At 41.0% G+C, this 23,749-nt stretch overlaps 1 protein-coding gene across 4 annotated transcripts in view; it reads left to right on the top strand.

The window, feature by feature from the left end:
- The first annotated feature begins 4,118 nt into the window (after window positions 1-4,118).
- The window catches only part of RGS17 (regulator of G protein signaling 17), a 75,343-nt gene continuing 55,712 nt past the window's right edge, over window positions 4,119-23,749 (top strand). For 2 of the 4 annotated variants that reach the window (XM_027688625.1, XM_027688599.1), the window contains exon 1: window positions 4,119-4,277. The gene's annotated coding sequence lies outside the window, so the exon portion shown is untranslated. Of the gene's footprint in view, window positions 4,282-5,554; window positions 5,579-23,749 lie in introns of those variants that run through there. The other 2 variants (XM_027688608.1, XM_027688618.1) reach the window with 2 other exon arrangements.

The raw sequence follows: 23,749 nt of genomic DNA, 5'->3' as shown, positions 1-23,749 counted from the left end.
GAAGTAAAATGATTTCATTAGATTTATATGGACTCTTTGTACCTTCTCACATACTGGTGTTCTAGGTTTTCACAAGCCTTTTTATAGTACATCTTTTATCAATAGACAGTGACAATTCATTGGAAAAACAATGACAACAGGTTTTAATAAAAAATAAACAATTAATGCATGGTAATAAGGAAACCATTCAGGTTAAGAAATGCTAAGAAGCATGGAACAAGATACATAAACCTGGGAGAGAGGATAGAAAGGCTTGGAAGAAAAAGCCATTGAAAGCACTTGCAGGGCTCTAAAATAGGCACAAGGATTAGGCAGCAGCCAGAACAAGCAGCTGAACAGCTATTGAAAGGAAGTGGATTTATAAACAGGAGTTCAAGCAACAACAAGTAATGGCTTCAGAGCAGGAAACTATGGTAAATAGGAATGGCTGGGCTTGCTCAGAGCTGCGGGAAATATTAACGAAGTCATAAAAAGCTGAAGAATTTTATTAATGTAAGCATTTTAAGCATAGCATTTTCAAACTTATAAAATTTGGTTTTTTTCTGATATATGGATAAAATTATTTTCTTTCAATCCTACCCATTACTTAGTCTCCCTTTTAGGTTGAACATCTGCATATACTCTCTGTGTAGCTACTCAATCTGTAGAAGACATTTGCTTTTATTTGTTTCATAGCTTTTGTCAGACTAAAACTGTCTTCCTAATATTAAGCAGGTATGAAGGCTCACAGTCTTCAGTATGAAGTCAATATACTTCAACATATGAGCTTAAACAAGTCTTAAGATTGTTTCCTAAGTATGGAGGCTTTTCCTAACTGGGGCCTTAGAATATCACTGGTGCTCTTTAAAGCAGTAGAAAGATACCCAAGTAATATTTGAAGCATTGCAATTAACAAATAAAAACACTGTTAATGCTTCACAGACACATCTTTTATCATACTCCTTTGAGTACTATTTCTAAGGATTGGAAATGTAAGCTAGATTTACACAAAGACTTCCAAATTGCCAAGCCAATAACCTTTGGTATCAAGTAGAATTGTGTCTTTCAGTTCTCAGACTCTCCGGGAGGATCAAGATAAGAAGAAAAGAAAAGTCATGGTTTTATGAGGAGAGACTTTCAGGGAGGTAACACTGACTTTGGTCCTTGTGATTTAGAATTTGAAGCTTCTATCCCAGAAGACAAAAAGCCACACAATCATGGCTGTTACTACCATGCTGTTAAATTTTGAATAAAACCTCCCAGGAGCTGGGATTGTTTTGATGTGCCTATGCTCTTACAGCTCTCATGCAAGATAGCCCTTCTAAGCTGCTTTCAATCGTTTTAATTTCAGCCCGAACATATGTGTGATTCTGGCTTTAGTTTTTGTAGCACTCCACTTTGGACTCTAGGTGGGATACAGAGGTGTGTTGACCACTTTTTCAAAGAGAATACCGATTGTTGGCAAGCCACAGGACCACCTTAATTCAGCCTTGTGCCTTTTTGTACCATCTTGCCAGACTGTTTTAGTGGAGTGGTAAATGCAGTAATGTGTTCTCTCTTGAGACATTAACATTTCTGGATTCATGGCATGATTTGACAGAATCCAGATGCCAAATATGTATTTTTTCCAATGCTATTGCCTTGAGGCATATCAGGCTCCCGATTTTTAAGGTGCAGTAGGGAAGCTAAATAACGTTCACTATTGAGCCAATACTAGGCGAACTACCTTCAGACCTTCGTGATGCAGTCATCATCACCTTGTATAAGAAGAAAGGTACCAAATCAGACTGTTCAAATTACCATGGTATTACTCTGCTCTCCATTGCTGGCAAAATCCTGGCAAGAATACTCCTGAACAGACTAATACCTGCTATAGCAGAAGGAATTCTACCTGAAAGTCAGTGTGGTTTCAGAGCCAACAGGAGCACCACAGACATGATATTTGCTCTCAGACAACTGCAAGAGAAGTGTAGGGAACAGAACAGAGGTCTCTATGTAACCTTTGTCGACCTCACCAAGGCTTTCGATACTGTGAGCAGAAAAGGTCTCTGGCAGATTTTGGAACGTCTAGGTTGTCCCCCCAAATTCCTTAAAATGATCATCTCACTTCATGAGGATCAGCACGGCCAAGTCAGATATGGCAACACACTTTCTGAGCCCTTTCTAATAAAGAATGGTGTGAAACAAGGCTGCGTTCTCGATCCTACCCTATTCACAGTCTTTTTCAGCATGATGCTCCAAAGGGCCACGGCAGACCTCGATGATCAGGACGGTATCTACATACGATATCGTACTGACGGAAGCCTATTCAACCTAAGGTGACTGAAGGCCCACACCAAGACCCTAAACCATCTTGTCCGGGAGCTGCTTTACGCTGATGACGCCGCCCTTGTTGCCCACACAGAAGCAGCTCTGCAGCGTTTAACATCCTGCTTTGCAGACGCTGCTGAGCTCTTTGGGCTGGAAGTCAGCTTAAAGAAGACTGAAGTTCTCCATCAACCTGCACCTCAGGAAGTCCTCCATCATCCCCACATCACCATCGGCCAATCAGAACTCAAATCAGTCCAACAGTTTAATTACCTAGACAGCCTCATCTCCTCGGACGGTAAGATTGACAGGGAGATAGATAACAGGTTAGCGAAGGCATATAGTGCTTTTGGAAAGCTTCATAAAAGAGTCTGGCGAAATAAACACTTGAAGAAAAGTACCAAGATCAGTGTTTACAGAGACATAGTGCTGTCTACTCTTTTATATGGCTCCGAATCATGGGTCATCTACCGCCACCACCTGCGTCTTCTAGAACGTTTCCATCAACGCTGCCTCCGCACAATCCTAAACATCCACTGGTCACACTATGTGACCAATACATCTGTTCTCGAACAGGCAGCAATCACAAGTATTGAGGCCATGTTGCTGAGAACACAGCTGCGTTGGGCCGGGCACGTCTCTAGGATGAAGGACCACCGCCTCCCCAAGATCCTGCTTTACGGTGAACTTGCCACTGGCTGCCGCAAGAGAGGAGCCCCAAAGAAAAGATACAAGGACTCCCTGAAGCAACAACTCAGCCTTGGCCATATTGATCACCATAACTGGTCTACTCTGGCCTCCAATCGGGAGGCCTGGAGACAAACCATTTATAACGCTGCTGATGCTTTTGAGAAAGCACGCAGGATCACCCTTGAGGAGAAAAGACAACGCAGAAAGAATCGAGCCTTACAGAATATACCACCTAAGGAGTCTTTCTGCTGTGTCTTTTGCAACCGGACATGCCTTTCTCGTATTGGCCTTTTTAGCCACCAACGCGCTTGCAAGAAACGTGGGTAGAGCCCTTCCCAAATCTTCGTTCGCGAAGCCTAGCCGTGATGATTGAGCCAAAATTTGGCAACTGGAGTCTGAAAAGATGGGAAAACCTATCTGGCAAGACCTGGAAGGATTTAGGATTCAGACTCAGATTTTCAGAGCATCGTGATCTTGATTCTCACAGTAGCCACGAACAGATTCGTGCAGATCCACGCTGGTTCTTTATCTAGGCATCGTGCTTCAGGTGCCCAACATTAAAAAGTTACTTGGCCACTAAATCTCTGCCTCTCCCTCAGCTGCACGAGGAGAAAGAAGAGTTGAATACCGGTTTATACACTTTTTTTTTTTATCCATTTGGATATATCGATGTGGGGATCAGAATTAAAACAAGGCAGGAGCCCAGCACCGCTAGCCTTTCACTTCTTACCACCGCGGCGTATGGCTACCGCCGTCTCAAACTCCCAGCCCCGGAGCGGGGATGCTGCCGCTCCGCCGGCCGGCGCCGGGCGCGCCGCGGCCCCGGCCCCACCGCCTCCGGAGACCCCCCGCCCATGACTGCCGGGGAAGTCTCGCTCGCTATTCCTATTCGCTGCGAACTGCGGTAAAGCCCGGCCGAGCATCCTCGTGGCGGGCAGGCGAGTGAGCGAGCGCCGTTGCCGAGCCGGGGCGGGCCGTGACTCCCCCGCCGGGGCCGAGCGGGGGAACTCCCGCCGCCGCCGGTCTCCGCCGCCGCTGGCAGAGCGCATGTGCGGGGGCTCCTGCTCCTGCCTCCGCGCCGCTCCTCGCACCCTCCCGCCCTCCCTCTCTCCCTCCCTCTCTCCCTCCCTTCCTCCCTCCCTGCCTGCTGCCTGCCCGCCTGCCTGCCGCCGCCTCCCTCCCTCTCCCTGCCGGCTGGGTGCTGAAGTTGGGCGGATGGCAGCGAACCAGCTGCGCTAGGGACGAGCCGCACCAGTCCTTCCCGGGATCGCTCAGCGCCAACTGCACGCAGCCGGGCGGGGGTGGGTAAGGCGCTCCGCGCTTATTTCAGCCTGTACCGTGATAAACGGCATCAAAATGTCTGCTTTATAGTGATGCCAAGGGTGTGTATGTGGGGAAAAAACTATATCGACCGGGGGTGGGGGAGGAGGGGAAGAGAAAGGGGGTAGGCGAGAGGATGGATGGATGGATGGATGCATGCATGACGGTGGAGTTCAACAGAAAATGCATTTACCGGGGGGACCGGCTTCGTGTCAGCATGCGTGTGTAACAAGGAGCGGCTGCGGCGCCGAGACTGCAAGGTGGAGTGTGAGCGTGTGTGTGCGTGCGTGTGTGCGTGTCCTGCCCGCGATGCACAAAGGGGTGGGGAGAGGTACCGCCGGGCTCTGCCCGCGCCCCCTATCTCCGTCGCCCCACGGTTTGCGTTGGGGATGCCGCGGCTCCGCCGGGCGATGCTGCCCACCCCGGGGAGGGGGAGGGACTGGGCCGCCCCCGGGGAAGCCGGGGGCACGGGCGGGCGGTGTGACAGCCGCCAGGTCGGAGGCGAGGCAGCGCTCCTGCTGCCTTTCGTCTTGACCTTCCCCTCCTTATAACGTGGGTCTGCTTGGCACGGAGGGAGGCGGTGAAATTATTATTATTATCGTCGTTGTTGTATTTCAATCCGAGGAGCCGGCGGAAGGTGAGGGTGAACAAGCGAGTCGTTCTTTAAGATCAGGAGTTGCTTTCCCATCCCTCCCTCCGCCGGCCCCCTTTCTCGGCTGCTCCCCCGGGCCGGGCCGGACGGGGGCCGGGGGGCCCCCGCGGGCATCGGCCGCGCCGCCCTGCGCGGCGCCCGGGCGGCACCCTGCCTCCCCCGCCCGCCGAACCCTGCGGCACCGCCATCCCTCTGCCCTGGCCTCTTTCCCGCCCCTCTCTTGCATATGTCGCGGGAGGCGGGCGGAGGGCCCCAGGAGGAGCAGGTGGCCGGGCGCGGCCGGCGGGGCAGGGAATGCTCCCAGTACCCCGGCGCCGAGCAGCGCGGGACAGCGCGGGTGCGGCCACACGGCCCCGAGCGGCGCGGGGCTTCCCTGCGCTGCCCGGGGAAACACCCGCTGCCGCGGCTCCCGGTGCGGCGGGAGATGCGGTACCACTGCCCAGCGCCCGAGACCCGCCTTGTGCTGCTCCTGCGGGTCTTCGCCTCTCCTCGGGGTGAAACCGCCTGCAATTAAGAAAGCCGAGGTTGTCTCGCTTACTCCACTGTCAACCAATTCATCGCTACCTCCTCTCGTTGATTTAGAAGGAAACCTTACTCACGCTATCAGGGCTTAGAACCGGCAGGGCAGAGGTAAAATGTATGGTTGTCGGTATTTGGTTTCTTCGTTTGTGTGTCTGGATTTTCACCCAACGTGTGTCATAGGTTTGCAGACAGATGGTTTTGCAAAATGGATGAAATTTGAAATACCCTGCTAGGTAAACGTAAGTAAGTTACATATTGTCTGGCAATCCTATTATGGGTAACAGGTGAAAAATAGCTTTCTACAAATGTAATATTCATGCATTGCAATTGTCGGGAGTTCTATAATAGAAGGTGATTCTTTATCACATCAGTGAATGCTAGTCTCCTCATTCTTACATAAATCACTGGAGAATTTTCCTGTAGCACAAGCCATTTAGCCAAACAAACTATTTAACCTTTGTAGAGAAACAGTGTTGCACACTGTTATCACTGTTATCAAATACATATTTTTATTTGAGTTCATACCCAGAAAAAGTGAAGTCCTAATAAAAGATACATGAGCCCCACCCCAGTAAGTTTATGGCCTGCGACATGAATGCTGTGATACGCACAAGTACTTGCCTCCCTAAAATAATGTGAGCGTTAAAGCATTTAAATGCCTTTCTCCATCAGGGCCTCAGATCCTTTTAAGTAGCCAAAATAAGAACATAATTTGATTAAAAGCATGTGATCAAATAAATTGCTATAGTGAGTTGAACATCTAGTCCAATATCCTGGCTCTGACTACAGTCATTAGCAGTTTCTGAAGGGAGAAAAACATAAGAAGCAGGATTGGCATACAGTGATCTTTTCCTGGTATACTCTTTCAAATATTCTTTTCAAGAACCTGCTGCCTTAGCTTTCGTATGTGACAAGCAGCACATACTCTGTCTGTATAAAGTGCTAGGAGTGTCCTCTCACACCAGAGCAGGCACAGCACTGACAGATCAAGTCCCTTCATTTTACCTAACACCAAGTTGAGAGGTCTGCCTAGGGATGTAAACCTATATTCAGCCCTGGGTTGTTATGTTGAAATCTACATATAAGAATAGTCATTCTTTTTCTTGTTATGCAACATGGACACTTATGCACAAAGAATTGCCCTGAAACCATGAACTCATTTCAAGAAGGTTATTGAAAAGCTGTCTGCTGAAAAATAACTCCCTGCACTATTGATTTGAATTGAAATCTGACTGACAGCTTGGTGAAAAATTCCCTATTCCTATCCAGTTTTCTACCTACCTTGAAAAAAAGATGAAATGCTTTATTCTTAACTGCAATTCTTCTTTTTTAATAAGTATACCACATACAACATGCAAGCTATAAGTCAAGGGACATATAGCTATGAACTCTGTACATTTGAATTAGCATCACTTCTAATTTTTTTGTGTAATGTTCATTATAAGGATGTGCGTATTGAACAACATGTATAGTTTCAAAAGTAAAGTTTAAATGTCCCATAAAATCTAACTGATTTGTATGGAGCTGTGGCACAAGATCTTCTCCCCAAGAGTACTCCTGAGTTCCAATCCTGCCTGAGGAGGTATTAATCAGACCAACATTGCAGAAAACTTCCCTGATCTTACTGGTAGCCCCACTTTGGTTTCCTCACAAGAATAATAGAGGAATAACAGACCAGAGAACTACAAAAGCATAACCTGGACCCAAAGATCCAGAAGTTCTCACAGTTTGAAATTAGCAGCAGACACAACCTGGAGCAATACAATCCACAGGAGAACATGATTAAGTGGAGAAGGGTAGAAACCCACAAGTTGTGAAATTCTTCACAAAAAATAACATGCTGGAAACCTCAGATGCATTAATCCTCATCTCCCAAAAGACTAAAAGAAGAGGCTGAGTGGTACTGTTATGGGGACAGGGTAGGAGGAATGTCAGCCATTTTCAGACTTAAGCCTGTCTCAAACTAAATGTGAGAATGATTTTCCACTTTTTAAGTGGTATATATGTGTGTGTGTGTATATGTATGGCGAACTATGTGTGTATATATATATATATGGTATATACATTTTTCTTCACTAAAAATACATTATCTTAAATAAATTTTACAATCCTAGTACCTTTAAATAGCACTTTCTTACTTATATGCTTTATATGCATGCCTTTAAGTATGAAACATATGGAGATTCTTATGAATACGCCAGAAGTGTTCCAAGTGAAGTAATGTTAGCTCTCCCAGAGATGTTTATCACAGTTCCATTAGCACCCTCCTGATCATGTCTTCATGATATCAGGGATTTGTTTTGCATTTGCACCTAGGTTTCAGCTTTTTTAATGAAAAATATTTCCCTACCATACTTGTAGTGCTTATTCTGTGAATACAGGATGAGGTTTCTAAGAACGTAAAATTCATGTGCTAATTGGCTTGAGCTAAAATAGTTAAAAATTAAATCCTTCAAGAAATTCAGCATTTCTGTTGACATACTTTTTTGTTCTAAGTAGTCTTAATAATGAAATAATGTAATCAAACTTTCCATACTGTTAATTAATTAAAAGCTTGCGCATAGGGTGTAAAAACAAATTAATAGATTAAGTTGTAATTAAGTTTATCTATTCATGGTTATAGCTAATGGCTGTGGCTATACAGGCTGTAAATAGAATTGTGTGAATAGCTTTGCTGCTGACTCCTGGGAGTCTACTGCACCCTCCAAAGGAGCCCAGCCCTTCTGTTTGGCACCTCTGCACATCTTGGTTACAGTGAGTCTGACATAGGGAGCTGCATGCACATCTCACTTCAATTATCTGGAGTGAGATAACCAAGTTAACCATTTCAGAGAAATCTTTTCTGCAAATATTCTGTGTCTCAAGTTGAAGTTGGGTGTTTGTTCTCAAAAGCTGTCCCTTGGCATTGCTGCTGTCTCTAGCATGCACAAAGGAAGCAGCCAAGCAGTGTAACTGTGGCAGGAACCTGGGGGAATGCTTAAAGCACACAAACAGATGAACTTGGCATCTGCCCAGCCACCATGTAACCTGTGCCTCGACCAAACCAAAGTAAGGGCTTGATTCCCTGGTGTGCTTTATCTGCTTTGCACTGCTCTAGTGATGCAAAATAGATGTAAACTCAATTTAAATGACTTCTGTGCTTTCAGTAATTTGTGTTGTTCTGGTATATTAGTGAATCTGTGCTTAAATAAAAGTATTGTATTCAATGTAATATTGATTCTATCATATCTCCATAAAAACTTTGAATGATAACTTTGTCTTTAAGTTCCTTGCTTATAAAATATAAACTAAGTGCTTCTTACCTTTCATAGAACCAAAATTTTCATACATTATTTACTTTATAAGCAGATGGCTGTAAGTTCTAAGAAATCAGAAAATTTCTAGATAGAATGTATGTGGAGAATTACAGATAGGGAGGTAGAACAGAAAGAAAACTTAATAAAATCTTAAATCCTACAGCCAAGCATTAAAGACACTAACACATCTTAAACACTACACCTGCGCTGCATAATCTTTCTCCATACTAAAATAGCGAGTGATATATAGTCTAGGTTCTTCAGTAAGAAAGGGGTAAATTAGAGAGTGATGCATTAAGACAGCTATGTACCTTCGGCTACAGAAACAGCTTCATTTAAATCAGTTTGGCCACTCTCTCCAGTGATGCCAGCTCTGTGCTTGATGAAATATGAGAGACATTACAAGCTGGACCACTATATAGCCCAACTCTGTACATACGGACTAGTAGAAAGTATATCAGAGTAACACTGTCTTTAAAAGGAGGCAGCCACACATCTCAGCTCCCTGATGTAAAGTTAATTGGTTGTGCCACCTTGCTCTGTAATTTTAGCTAAGTGCAAGTCTAAGCAAGACTTGGTCCTATTTTGTTTTAGGAAGGCTGAATATGATTTGGGCAGTTTTGTTGTGCTGTGGCATACTGTAACAATGTCTTAATTTATCAGCAACTCATGTCAGTTACAGTAAAATAATCCTATGAGAGAAAACAGTTAAACCCCAGGAAGCATGGGTGAAGGCTGTCGTATTATCCTTAGTACGGCACTTTTATGCTGCTCTCAATGCCAGGTTGGATGAGACTTTGAGCAACCTGGCAGGCAGGTTGGAACTAGATGATAGGTCCATTCCAACCCAAACCGTTCCATGATTCTGTGATTCTCTGATACTGTAGTCCAAACAGCTTTCAAGAGAGAGATCTCGAAACACTGAGCACCCCAAGAGGCAATGTGTCCTAGGCACATTGCAGCCATGGCAAGGATGGAATGCCTTAGATTTCTTACAGTACCACTGGCTGCTTAGTGTCACTGTATATGTGCTGGTCTCATAGGAGCTTAAATTAGAGGGAAATCATAGAATGGTTTGGGCTGGGAGGGACCCTACATATAATTTAGTTGCAACCCCCCTGCCACAGATGGGGACTCATTCCACTAGACCAGGTTGCTCAAAACCCCATCCAACCTGACCTTGAACACTTCCAGGGATGGGGCATCCCCACTTTCTCTGGCAACTCATTCCAGTGCCTCGCTAGCCTCATAGTGAAGAAATGTATAGTAAATTTTTAGTACCATTGTTACTGTTTATTGTTTATGTAATGAAAGCAACCTTCTGAAATAAGGAATTTCTTATCAAATCCACCTTGCTCTGACAGCACTGCAGACAGCACATGCTTTTGGATACTCACATTGCACCAGACCTTTGGGTGGTGTAGATGCTGCTCTGTCAATGATTTGTATAATATGAAAATGGGGAATAGTGAGTAATAACTTCCTATATAAGGACTTCACAAGTAGCCTTGTTTTAATGAATGTAGGTTGGAAGGGTCATCCTGATTACTCAGTGTCCAAAAGGTACTTTTATTTCCAAGTCTTATTATCCTCAGAAACTACAAAGTTCTAAAATATTAATCAGATACTTCCTAGCTTTTAAGATGGGTTTAGGAAGAGAGGAGTGAGATGTAGAAGTTAATTTTTTATCATTCACATAGAATGGTTTAAAAATATATCTAGTTTGTTGTAATGCAGTTGTCATATAAAGGTCTGGTAATCTAATTGATACAGCTTGATATATCTGATAATCTGGTAACTGGAGTCTAATGTGTAGCATTTTTTTCACTATAATAGGCATTATATTTGTCCAAATATTTTTTTTAAATAATTAGTGACCCTTACAATGTAAAAAACTCAGATGATATTAATAATCCAAGTCTCAGTGGTATGGTAAGCACTGTGCTGACCAGAATAGACAAGAATGTTTTCAAATTCTTTGATTATTTGATATGTAAAATTAAATCATAGAGCAACCACAAAAAAATTAAGTACTTGTGTGGTGAGAATCTTGAGAAGGATAGAGGGAATACCTCTATCCGGTGAATGCAGCTACTTCATAAATTGTGAAGTTATGAATGCGGCAGCTTTGAGCTGATAGCTCCTGTAGTGCTGTGCATTGGTCAGTGATTCAGTACACAGAAATATGACTATTTATTGGATTTGTCCTGAGCTCTCCTTCCAGAGGACCATCCCGTATGCAGTATTAGTCTCAAAGCCGATGCCTCCACTGCTAATTGCAGTCTAGGATAGAGATATTTGACAAAGGTTGGAAACTTGAAAAATCTAGCTAAAGCAGCACTGAGCCCCGTGCAAGAGAATTACAATATTTTACCTCTACTGTCTATGTGTCATATTGCATTATAGACTACTCTGAAACTGAGAAATATACTCCTGAAATTTTTCTGGTTTTAATATAAATAGCTCCTGAGGGCATTTACCATGAAATGTGTCCCATACTGTTTCAACCACTCTCTTAGCTCTTTGTAAACCTTCTTTAATTGATGAATAACCATCTTCATCTGAGGACATCACAACTGTTATTTCAATAGCAGTCAATGAAAAATACAGAAGTAACATGGCTTTCACCTATCTAAGATTTCGGCTTTATGTAGGCAAGGTAGCACAACTCTTGTGGGTACAGGATTGCACTGAGTATTTCTTCTAGTTGCCATGACTCAGTTTTTGTTAAAAGTCCCATGTTATGTCTCTTCAAACTAACAGAAGCCTGAGTTTGTGCATCAGAACTTGGTCGTTTATGTACTGAATTGTTAGAATGGTCCCAGAGCTGACTGGAAAGTTACCACATTCCGGGGCTCATTACCAATAAAATGCTGATATGAGACTGTTCTGTTACCCAAAGCAGGTCAGTCTAATTGTATGAATGTAACTAAATTGGTTATTTAGCCTCAGGGCCAGAGAACAAGCCCTGGAATTGTTTAACTTTCCAGTACAGGCACATCACATCTCTTCAGGAAGGCTTCTGCCTTTGGCCTGCATTCATTCTTCTTAGGCATATGATATTAGCCAAAGCAAATTCCTGTTTGCTGTGATTTACTTAACAATGGGTCTAGATCATCTTAAGTCCGTGTTAGCTCATGTTGTTCCTTTGATATTCACCTACCACAAATAATAACACTGTTAATTTTTATGGTTCCTTCTCTTTTGTTCACAGCAGAGGGGAAGGTTGTCAAGTTGTATAAATAAACATTTTCCTGAAGGATCTAGTAACACACCTGCTTAATAATTATTCCTCATTTTTAATTTCAGACCAAGATTTATCAGCTTTTAATACATTTAATGTTTATCCTGTTGATTGTTATCATGTTTATTCTACAAGCCCCATGTTTTGTGTACTAACAGAAGTCAACATATTTATATTGACAATACTATCAAATTGGCAATCTTATATAAAATATTAATTTAACCATCTGATACTGATCTCAAAAATATATAGTTTTGAAAATTATATTTAGCGTAACTCATATCAAATGGCTTTAATTATATCAAGTTCATTCAAGTCCTCCATATGTTTGTTACTAATAATATTCTGTCAAATCTCTGGGTTGAGGTGGTTATGATTTATGTTCAATATTTATTTATTTCATACAGAACAGGAGAGAGAATTGTCCAAGCATATTCATAAAGAAAGTGTAAAGTTTAGGAAGAGTGAGTGGCTTATATCTGAATGTACGTGAGGTAACAGGAAAATTGTAAACCTTGTATGACTTCTGTGGAGCATTTTTCTTGGTCAGGCATATAATTCTGTGACAAACACTGTGACCTGCTTTTATACAATGTGACGTTTCAGGAACTTTTAAGCAAGTAGAGAATACAATTGTTCAAAACAATAAAAAAGGAGGGGACTACTCTTCATATTATTATTATCCTGAGAATCTAACAATTTAGTAAGCACTGAGAACAAATAAATAACACATTATGAAAAGGCTGTTCCAGTCCTTCCAGATTTTTGGCATTTAGACCTAGTAAGGGCTTTGAGATAATTGTCCCATCATGCTGTCTTTTCTACAAGCTCACTTTTCAAACAACCACATCACCTTTGCATGTTGAGAAAACAGCATTGCTATTTCACAGAAAAGAAATACAGATACATATCAAGTAAATTATTACAAGATCCCACAGTAAAATAGTAGCCGATGCAGAAATTAAATATGCAGGGCAAACTTCTTGTTGATTTCAAGGGTCAAAATTAACATTCTTGTCTCCTATTCCACATGATAGCTTCCCTTTTTCCAAAGTAATGCTCAATATAAAACATCAGAGAGAGCATAAGATCTAGAAAATCTCCAGATCCAAAAAATTTCCAGGACAAAAATGGGAATTTGAAGTTTAGTCAGAAGTCAATCTTTTTGATCAAATATTCTTACTCATTTGAATATGTCCAGAGTAAAACCTCTCCAATGTAAATACACTGCTCTTTTGAATATGTAACCTGAATATCAATATAAAAATATTAGTTAGGGCCATGTTAGGAAAAAAAATCCTCAGTGAGCAAAAGTCTGCGAAAACATGAAGACTTGATGGTTGAGCAATGTAGCCCTACATTTAAAAAAAAAATTAAAAGGAGAGAATGGAAGCATATAGCAAGTAGCATGATACCTTCTGCATATATCTCCTGACATTCATCAGTTCTTCAAAACCACAGTGAGAGAACATATATGTGGGTTGTGGCATAAGTTGCCACCAGTCAGCTCCTCCAGTAAATTCACTGTGATGTATGCTGATGGCCCAAGTAAATGCAATGTGGGTTATTTCGTAATGAAAAGACGTTACTGTGTGTCCCTTAAAAGATGGGGGAAAGGTCTCCTTGAATTCAAGAAAATATGGTCCAAAACAGCTTTAATTTAAGAAGACTAAATTTATCTGAAAGTGTAATTTATTGCAGATCCAGCTGCAGATGGGAGACAGTTGGTTTAAGGTTCATAGGGGTTTTAAGACTCCAAATAATTGAATTGCTATTAATGTGTCAGACATTTTTCCATTACATTGAATGGACTTCTATGGCAGCAGCGATTCTTACACGCAATGCTAGCCATCAGTCACATTTCAGATGTGATTGCAAGGCTCTATTTAGGCTCTGCTAAGTAGAAACTGTTCTGCTGGACAGTGAGATCACAGGCAACAAAGGACTGATGCCAAAGACAACTTGATTTTGACTATACTGTATTCCGTGAGGTACTAAATCATCTAAAACAGTATTTTATGTTTTAAAACCAAGTTGGGTACTTTTCATACAGCAGACTGCCTTTTTTATTTGTTTGTTTCTGCATTAAACCGTGAGCTATTTAGGTGAGAGACTGTTTTAAATTGTGCTACAGTCCTGTCCTCTAAGGTACAGAGTGTATCCAGAGTGCCAAGCAAATCAACTGCTATTGAACCAGGCAGGCAGCATGTGCTCAGCAGTGCTCTGGATTAAACTGCTATTCACTAGTATGCCCAATTCCAGCAGGTACCTTAGTAGCAGTTTTAGGAACGTTGGGAAATAGGAACATAGGCTGGGGGGAACACCCTGGTTAATTGAATCCCAAACTCTGTCTATTTCCATCAACCAATTCTTACCTTTACTTCCTTCTTTGGATCAAGTTAATATTAAAAGCAGGAAGTTCTTTTGGTTTTGTTTTTTTTTATGTTTTGGTTTGGTTGATTGCTTGGCTGGTTTGGTTTTTGTTTTGGGTGTTTTTTTGTTTTGGGGTTTCTTTTACATTAGTTCTTACCCAGGGGCTGTTGCAGAGCTCCTGTTGAAAACCCTTTTCTCATTTCCAGCCACATTCATTCAAAGACAGCTTATTCTCCATTTGCTCTTGTGCAATCATCCATATTAAATTGTTCTCCCTCCCTTTCATTTGTCCACCTGGCATACTCATCTCTCTCCCCTTTAAATATTTGTCCCAGAAATGCTCTTTAGATCAAATGGACATCAGAAGACGAAGAGAACACTCAGAATGCAAAATCTGTATCTTGTGAAACAAGGCGGCTCAAATGTCATGACAACAGCACTACTCCCAACCACAGAATCCCTCCTCCAGCCTTTTCCCTTCATCTGTGGAGCTCCCTGGAGTATGAATGCAGTACGCTGTGTGATTACTCCATGAGCATTCTCTCACTCCTGTTTACCTAAAGGAGATCCCTTGCTAAGGAGCATTCAAGGAACAGCTAATACCTGAAGAAATCTTCGAAATGTACTGCTTGAATTTCAGTGCTGTGATGCAGTATGATCCTCGCTGGGCATAGTGGCAGCAAAACACATGAGATTGTATGTGTAAGAAATGATTCCCCATAAACTTTGAGGGAGCCTAAAGGATTTTTTTTTTGTTCTCCATCATAAAAATACATTTCCATGTTGATTTGGATACAGGAAAGCTTCAGTACGAGTATAATTTCTCTTTTCAGACAAAATGACTCTCAGGAAACTCTTCTGTATGTTATTTTTAAGTGCTTCTCAATCTTGGTATCTTGTAGGACTAAATAAATATGTAAAATATTAGTCTAGACATATAGTAGTCTAGAAGAGAAGGGCTTCTGCAATAACAACCGTATTGCAAATGCATTGGTTCACCTACATGAGATTGCACAGGACAAACAAAAATGTCATAATTTTGATTTGTTGTTCCATGACTCACCTTCTAAAGAAAAGTCAAATCACAAGTGAAAATTAAACATTTGTCAAGGAAATGAAGAGTCCGGGCCACTAGGATGAATTGGTGATTGTTTATGATTGTTCTTAGACTTAGTTCTGTTGTGTTGACCCACTTGCAGACTTGAATGTCTTTAGGACACTCTTAACCTGCTTTAGGAGAGGTTCGCATTCACATCTAAAAAGTTGCCTTTAGACTCAAGAAGAGGTTTGAACTGGCAATAACCATGCCATATCCTTTATTCCACTTGTTATCGTCCTACCTGTTACTATACACTATGAAAAATAGCACTGTCTCAGGACAGGCACTTCACTAGGAAACAAAATTTGGCTGTGCCCAAACCCCCGTCCCCTGATCAGAAGCAGCTACTACCCCAAGGTGGAACGTACGCACACACCATTTGTTAAAGGCCAGTCTGGAGCTCAGACACCCCCAACAAATGTGGGGACAACACTGAGTTGCCCTGGCTGCCCAAGTGATAAGCACTTATCTTTTGAGTGTCCAGTGGATGGTCCTCCATCAGGCACTGCACATCCCACCCAGATATGAGTGCCTGAGCCTCCCTGGCTCTGCTGCTGTTGTTACACCACACAGGCACAAGAAATCTTGTCATCTTGTTCACAGGAGAGTGATGGGAACTGGCCATGGGAACTTGCCATGCTTACAGCTGGCAGGGACTTCTGTTTTTTTTCCACTTGTAAGCAAAGCTTCTCGAAGATAGACAGAAGGTTTCTACAGCATATGCTTATTCTTGCTAGGATTCTAACCTGCAACTCCCCAAAATGAAAATTTCAGGTGTGGATTTAGATTAAATACTGTTAGCAAGAATTTCTAACCTGTATCAGTCTTTCTCCAGAAGTCATGGGTCATGACACAATTATAGCAATAAAGCTGTAAGTTAAAATGAAGCCACAGTAAGAAAATTCCAGAAGTTTTGAGATGATTAGGTTGTCTTTGAGAAGCATGTATAACTTTTCCCAGAATATTAATGAGAATGGGAAGGTTAGAAATAGATCCACAATGGTATAGAGGGTCTGTGGCTAGGGATGGTTTCTGTCAGTAAGAGCAGACATATACTTTCTTAGACTGCTTGGTGCTACTTCGTCCTAAAAGATGTAATAAAAAATATTCTACATGAAAGTATCATAATACTTACCTACAGGTCTGCCTCAGTGAGGAAACGTGTTAGTCCAAATCAGTAATTGCAAGGCAGAACTCCTTCCTACATTTCCCCACAGTGAAATTATAAGCATGAACACAAGCGTTCACCCTAGCAAAAAAATGTGCAAAATCTTACTTTGCGACCAGATATGCAGGTGGTTCAATTTAATTCTTACTAGTTCTTTCCAGAAAACGAAAAAAAAAAATCCCTGAAGGAAGAAGTGCTTGAATCAGCTCCACAGAGAACAGAAGTTTATGCTATTCACAAAGTGGCATGAATCTTCTATTGAGATGCTAAGTGTTGTTTCATTGCCTTCCATACATCCTTTCCATAAAATATAAAGAACTTTTTATGCCACATTTTTTTTCGTTTGGGCTTTTTGCCCCTGGCTCACCAGCTGTTTCCTTGCTTACATCCTGAGGCAAGAATTGCTGAACTTGGGGAGCAAGAAGACTGAATTATTGACTGAATTATTATGGTCTAATAGACAGTTTTAGAGAGTGTGTACACTGCAGAATTGGTTATCCAGATCTTCCAGGTAAAGGAACAAATCTCAAGAGCAGAAGTAATAACCAGCACAGACTGAGAGAACACAGAGATGTTAAAGGGGACCTTTAAAGTGTGAAAGGGCAAGAAACAGGCATAATAGACAGTGAGATTGTAATGGTAGATTGCAATGAAGGGTACTGAGTGATAACATGAGTCTGGATGCTAGTTGGTGAAGAAAAAAGGAAATTAGTAAAGAACAGGTGGATTAAATGGCTACAGTGATAAAGTCTTGGAAGTATGGAATAGGAGAGCAGGACAATAAAAAGGTAAAGGTCAGAGACAGAGAGGCTTTTTGCTACTAAAATGGAGATAAAAGAGAGATTTTAGAAAAATGAACAGTATTTCATAACAGTTGAGATGATAAATGAAGAAGAGGGGAGTTGATGGTAAATGTTGAGTTTAACAGGTTGGCACCTGATTTTACACATTATGGTACACAACAGAGAGGAAAATTTGGAAAGGAAATAAAGATGTTTTTTCTCTATGCAATGAATATAAATTTCCAGTGCATCGTCAAGGAGAAGAAAGCCATTCACTGGTGAGTGAGAGGCTGGAAGGAGGAAGATTTCAGCAACAGTAATGATGACATGAGTGCCAGTGTAGAGTTAAGTAGTAGGGGAATGTGTTATGGGAAAAAGGAATCCACCATTAAAGAGCTAGAAAAGAGAGCAGGAGATGCTGAAGAACTTTATAGGAAGGACTGAGGAGAACAGAAGAAATGTATTATAGTTGCTTTTTAAAGTAAAAGCTGATTTCTAATAGCCTTTGATTATTAGAAGATGTTTGTAGCATTTGAGGAATTCAGTCTTACAAGGAGAAGTTTGTTCAGCTTGATTATTGAGAAAGATATTACACAAGTCCTGCTTTTAAAAAAAAAAAGTGTTAAAAAATAAAATAATTCTTCTATGTGCAATAAATAATGGTTTATGGGCAACACCAGAACAACAACAACAAAACCACACTAAACCAAGGTTGTTTTCTTTTCCTATCTGCAACTAGAATTTCCTCCTGAAACACTCAAAACTATGTGCCATGCAACAAAATTTCCTTGATCTGGAGGTAACAGGAGATAAGAACTAAAAATTAGATAATGCTTCTATTCCTGCTATTCCTTTCTGATCCTACACCACGGTCAAAACAAGCAAAACACCTCTGGCAAAGCAAGAGCAAACAATCTTGGAAAGAAAGAAGATCTGCTTTCCCAAAGCTGTGCTTTTATTGTGTCTGGAGATCTGCACATGAAGAGGAAGAAGACAGACAATTTCTGATAGCAGTGAAAGTTCATGCTATTTACTTTATGTGGCAAATCTCCTGGAGGCCTTTCTTATCCACAGCACACTTTTTATTACAAGACTGAGGTCCCAACGAGGTAGGTGCTGTTGAGTGAACTGCAAGTCTCCCAAAGGTTTTATTGCTTTTAGAGATAATTTGAAAATTTGTTGTATCCTGATCAGTACCCTTAGCATTTAAAAACTAATTTAGTTTCATTGTTTTGGGGTTTTTTTTAAAGTAATTTTGTTCTATCCAAGATTTCCCTAATATTATTCCTTAATATTCCCTAATATTAGTTTCATCAATTCTGTTTATGGAAGATTCATAAATATTACAGTAGCATACTTATTGGCACCACTGGTGTCCTGAGTTTCAGCCCTCTGGTAAAGAGAAAATGGCCATTTCATTAATGCTTGAATATACATTCAGGGATCAAATCTAAGAACTCTGTAATTTGGGGGATGACTAATTGTCATCTTGAGGAAAACATAATTTTTAGAAGAGAAACAGAAGATGTGCTTAAAATATTTCACTTAATTTATGCATTTCCTATCTGCAACCTTCCAGGATTAGGTATTTGTGCATAGGTAGAACTGGCCTAGCATAGAGATAGGCAAGGAGGAGTTTATATTCTTTACTCAATCTGGTGTGACAGTAGTTGCTGTATGCACCTTGACCCCAAAATGCTACAGAAATTGGGCATCCAAACTAGGACTTAACTGGCTTTCAGTGCTCTAAGAGTATCTAAGAATACACAATATCCCATTCCCCTCACACCTTTAGGTACCTAAATTTTCCCAGTCAAGTGCATTGAGTGCCTATTACTCATGCTTGGAACTGCTTCCTGCTAACTAGGTCACAACCAGCTCTCAACAGGACATGTTGTCTGCCAGAGATCCCAGAGGAGCTTGATCCAGAAGACACGCTGAGAGTGTGCTTCTCATTTTCTAAAAAAGCTGAGCTCATCACAAAACACAAGACACAAATGAACTGTCATTCCAGAACACAGCCAGAGAAGGAGGCTGGTCAGAAGTAAGCTTTGTGGTTTTTTCATCCCTCCTGCCCTCACCAAAACTGCTGCCATTTTCTCAATTTTACTTTCATAAAATAAAACAGGAGAGAGAGCTTCAGCCAAGATGTGATACACCTGGATTCCTCCCATGTGAAGCTGAGGGAATTAAGACCTTCCTCTCCCCATCACAAAAAGTCTTCCCTAATCACCAGTTTTGTGTCCTGAAGACATTCAAGGGGAGAAACAGTTTCCACTATTCCCATTCACACTATGCTGCTTTGCAAAAGAACCTACCCAAACTCCCATCAAACAATTAAAGAGCAATTAGCCAGAGTGAGAGCAAAGTACCCACAATTATAATGTTCACCTTGGAGTAGGAACACTGATTTCTGCCCTGTTCTAAGCACTAAAGACTGTGGGAGCCACATTATTCAATCTTTGCAATATTGAATAAAAGCAAGAAAGCACATCCACTGTCTTATTTTTCAAAGCATATTCTAGTCCTTAATGTGTGTTTTTTAAAGGGATGACTCAGGGTCCTAAATCTAGGAGAGGGCCATGGCTGCAAATCTCAGTCATTCTGCAGTTCAGACTAGATTTCTTAATCCCAGGAAGGGACGGGGCAAAGCACTCTTAGCCACCAATCCTTCTCTCCTACTTGTGCAGCGTCTTATGCCAGTCTAAGCCAGAACTGCCTGCCCTTCTCTCCCTGCCTAAGTGACCGCAGTGAATCAGTTCAGAGAGTTAATCCACCTGACAGCTAATCATTTGTTTCTATGGAGTTAGTGTTCTGCTACAAAACATACTTGATCTGTGTTACCACACAGTAGAGACACATCAACCGGGAAGCAGGAGTCAAAGAACTGATGGCTTGGGCTGAATTTGACTAAAGTTGCCAAGGAGCCTAATACTTGGGATGCTACTTTTGGGAATTCATTCTGAGGTGTCTCATGTTGTCAAGGTATTGCAGATGCCCAGGTCCTTCACGCAAAGCTATTCTCTTCCTAGAAGAAGGAAAATAAAAGCAAACCCAATAAAAACCCTACAAAAGTACACCCACCCACCCACCCCCCAAACCCCACAAAAACCACTAAAAACAAATGGTTCATAGCCTCTGCACCCAGAGGTGTCTGGTCTGAGCAGGCACAGCTTTGGGAAACCCAGTGGTCCCTACAGTGCACAGTAGAAGCAGAAGGAGCATCAGGCCAGCTTTCTCATTTCCTCATTTTGGTAATAGTGCCCATGTGAACTGCGATTTTTTTTCTTCTGGTGTTCTATTTTTATTGGGCTCCACTTTTAACTTGCAGTTATGGTTTTGTTTAATATTTTTTGTTATCTTAAAAACATATGATCATATGCAATAGGACTAACATTTAACAAATAACTGAATCAAAAGCTAAAAAAGGTGGTTCGATTTACCAACTTGTTCAAGCAAATAGAAAAATGTCATTAGGAAGAGATTAAAACCAGCGCAGTCTAGATGCCTACCTGAGACAAAGACTAAACCTATAGTAAATGTTACATAGAACAAACACCTGCCAAGTTCCCTTCAAAGAACCAGACATCCTAAAAGGTATTTATCCTTGCGTAGAAGTTCTGTAGCTCTGTGTTTATCCTAAACCATTATCCCATAGCTTCTTTCTCTTTTATGTTTTCTAAGAAGTTATACTATAATCAAGTCTCCTTTAACTTCACTTGGGTGAAGATACTCACCAAACCTGGATTCAGGGCCCACTGAAGGCAGACCTTTTCTAACCATTTCATCTGACACAGCTTTTGGTCAGGGCACAAATGAGCTCTTCTGGGAGTTGTGTCAGACAATTTTGAAATTGTTGTCTTCTGTAAAGAGACCATTTGTTTTTAATCTTTCAAGTGCTATGGGAACATCAAACAAGATTGTAAGGAAATAGCTTCCTGGGGTCAGGACCTATGCTGATGCAAGCAGAATGTGGATGGATTTAGGAAACTCCACTTAACATTTCTGAATTATCTGTTAGTCCGTGTTCCAGAGACCCATGGAAGAGTTAAGATACTGTTCCCCTAGTCCATGAAATTATTAGTATGGCAGGAGTCATATATTATAGAAGCTGTTTTTTAAACGTGATTGTAGGACTGAAGCAAATGATGTAAAGCAGTTTTGGTAGTTTCAGACAAGACTCTCTTAATGCTTAAAAATCTTCTTCTCAAGTCTGAGCTTGACTTTTTGACTGTCTAGTCAAAAGGAAAAGATTCCTTTCTCCTCATCCAGTAGTCATTCACTCATTCTTCCACCTGGATTTAGAAAGCAAAGTTTAAGTTCATGATGAGCAGAAAAGGTCATGCATCCCCTGTTAGCTTTGTATCTGCTAACAGTTACATTCCTCTTGATGCAACCTATGCACCTATGCACAAGTGAGAAATCTGGAGTCACTCAGATCAAATGTGGAAAGATTTTAAAGTCATATAAATGTTTCATGAAAGGGAAAAATTACGTTTTACATGAATACCTGAAATACATAATTTCACAACCTCTAGTCTCCAACTCCTACTGAAAGGTAAAAGACTTTTAGGATAGTCCTCAGCTACTGGATCATCTTTCCTCTCCAGTTTCTTGACTATCTCTGATCAGTTTGATATGGTACCTGACTTGGGCACAAGTGGAATTCCTTTGTTAGCTATTTATTACAGTTGTAGTGAACTGTTGTGAAGACAGTGCCAGATGTGAATCATAGCAGATTTTCCTGCTGCCTTCTATGTGAAGTTGGACACACTGAGAAAGTGTCTGCATCTCCATCACTAGATTTTCTAATGAGTTAATGTAAACATTAACTCTGTACTGTTGTTTGGTTTTGTATTTTTTCTTGAAAGGAATGTCTTGCTTATATATTGTCAAATTTTAGGATATGAGAGAGCAGTGAAAATGAACACTGAAAGACAAATCAAATAAAGAATATGTGTGGCCTGTTAGGGGAATACAACAGCAGGGAACACTGTTATAACCAAAGTGCAGTAAGAGAGAGGGTTTTTTATGCTAAATTAAACTTTAATTATCAGGATTTCACCTGGAGCTCAGAATTTATTTCATCAGTTAAAAAACATGCAGGTATCTTTGTGTGAGACTAACAAACAGACTGACGAAATTTTTAAAGCCTCTCATGGAAGTGACACAAATGCACAGAAATGGGAATAAATGAATAAATGGGGAAGCAACATTTCTATCCATTGCTGCAATAATTTAGATGGAAAAGGACACATCATTAAAAGAGAAAAGGTGATAAAAGCATATCACTAGACCACTAAGTTTGCCTTGTACTTTGCCGTAAAAGCTATGGGTCATTGGTCTGAGTGTTCTGAAAGCTTCTCCATTCAGCAGGACTCAAAAAAGCAATTCTTATGTTTTGTTATGAGTCAAGCCAACAAAATGTTTTTAATGGGCTTTCAGGCTTGATTTTGGAAATATCATAGTGTCACTTATGGTAAAACTAGAACAAATAATGGATCTGTCTTGAATATAGCCATCTCAGCCCCATTACACCATAGCAATGCCATTAGAAGCAAACTGGTTTTCCTGTACTCTCTGTCTATTAAATTATCTTCCAAAGTGATTCTTACCAGGAAAATTTGCCAAGCATGTCTAAAGAATGAGTAATTGTTTATATATTACTTCAATTTCTCCATCTATTGCAGTTTCTGATTTCCTTTCATTTCTTCAGCATCACATCAAAAAAGTAATTCATTGCCCCCATTTGATAAAAAATACCCTCTGTATCTGAAGGAGGCTAGGTTTTAGGTTGCATCTGGTTAATATAATGGTAGTTGGGAGGTTATGGATTAGCGACTCCAAATTTAAAGAAATTCATCTTTTCAAGAAACTGTCCTATGTGAGGTATGTTGCTGGATTGGGGCTGGGGGTTTTTTTCTACCTTTCCCAAAGGAAGCATAATGAAGTAACCCATGTAAACTGCAAGTGGGCAATTAAATTGCAATTTTCACTGAAGAAAAGTTTGAGTGAGGAACAGTGTATACCATATAGCATGGATTGGAAAACTCTGAATCTCTTTCATATCATTTTGGTGACTGAATATGACATGATGCTAAAGACCAAAGTAGTATTCTCTTGACTGCAGGTTATCCTCCATAAACTCACTTGAACTAATGGACTTTGAGAGCTAAGCTACCAGAAAGGCATACTACAGCAGGCAACCAGACTGAGATTATTCCTGAAATCTGAGGTCAGTCTGTTACAACTACATGGCTGCTGAACCTCACTGACTCAAATCACAGTTTCCTGACAAGATAAAGTGTAAACCATAA

Source organism: Neopelma chrysocephalum, unplaced genomic scaffold, assembly GCF_003984885.1.
Source record: "Neopelma chrysocephalum unplaced genomic scaffold, ASM398488v2 Primary Assembly neopelma1_23, whole genome shotgun sequence".
Classification (NCBI taxonomy): Eukaryota; Metazoa; Chordata; class Aves; order Passeriformes; family Pipridae; genus Neopelma; species Neopelma chrysocephalum.
This window is presented reverse-complemented; position numbering and strand designations above follow the sequence as displayed.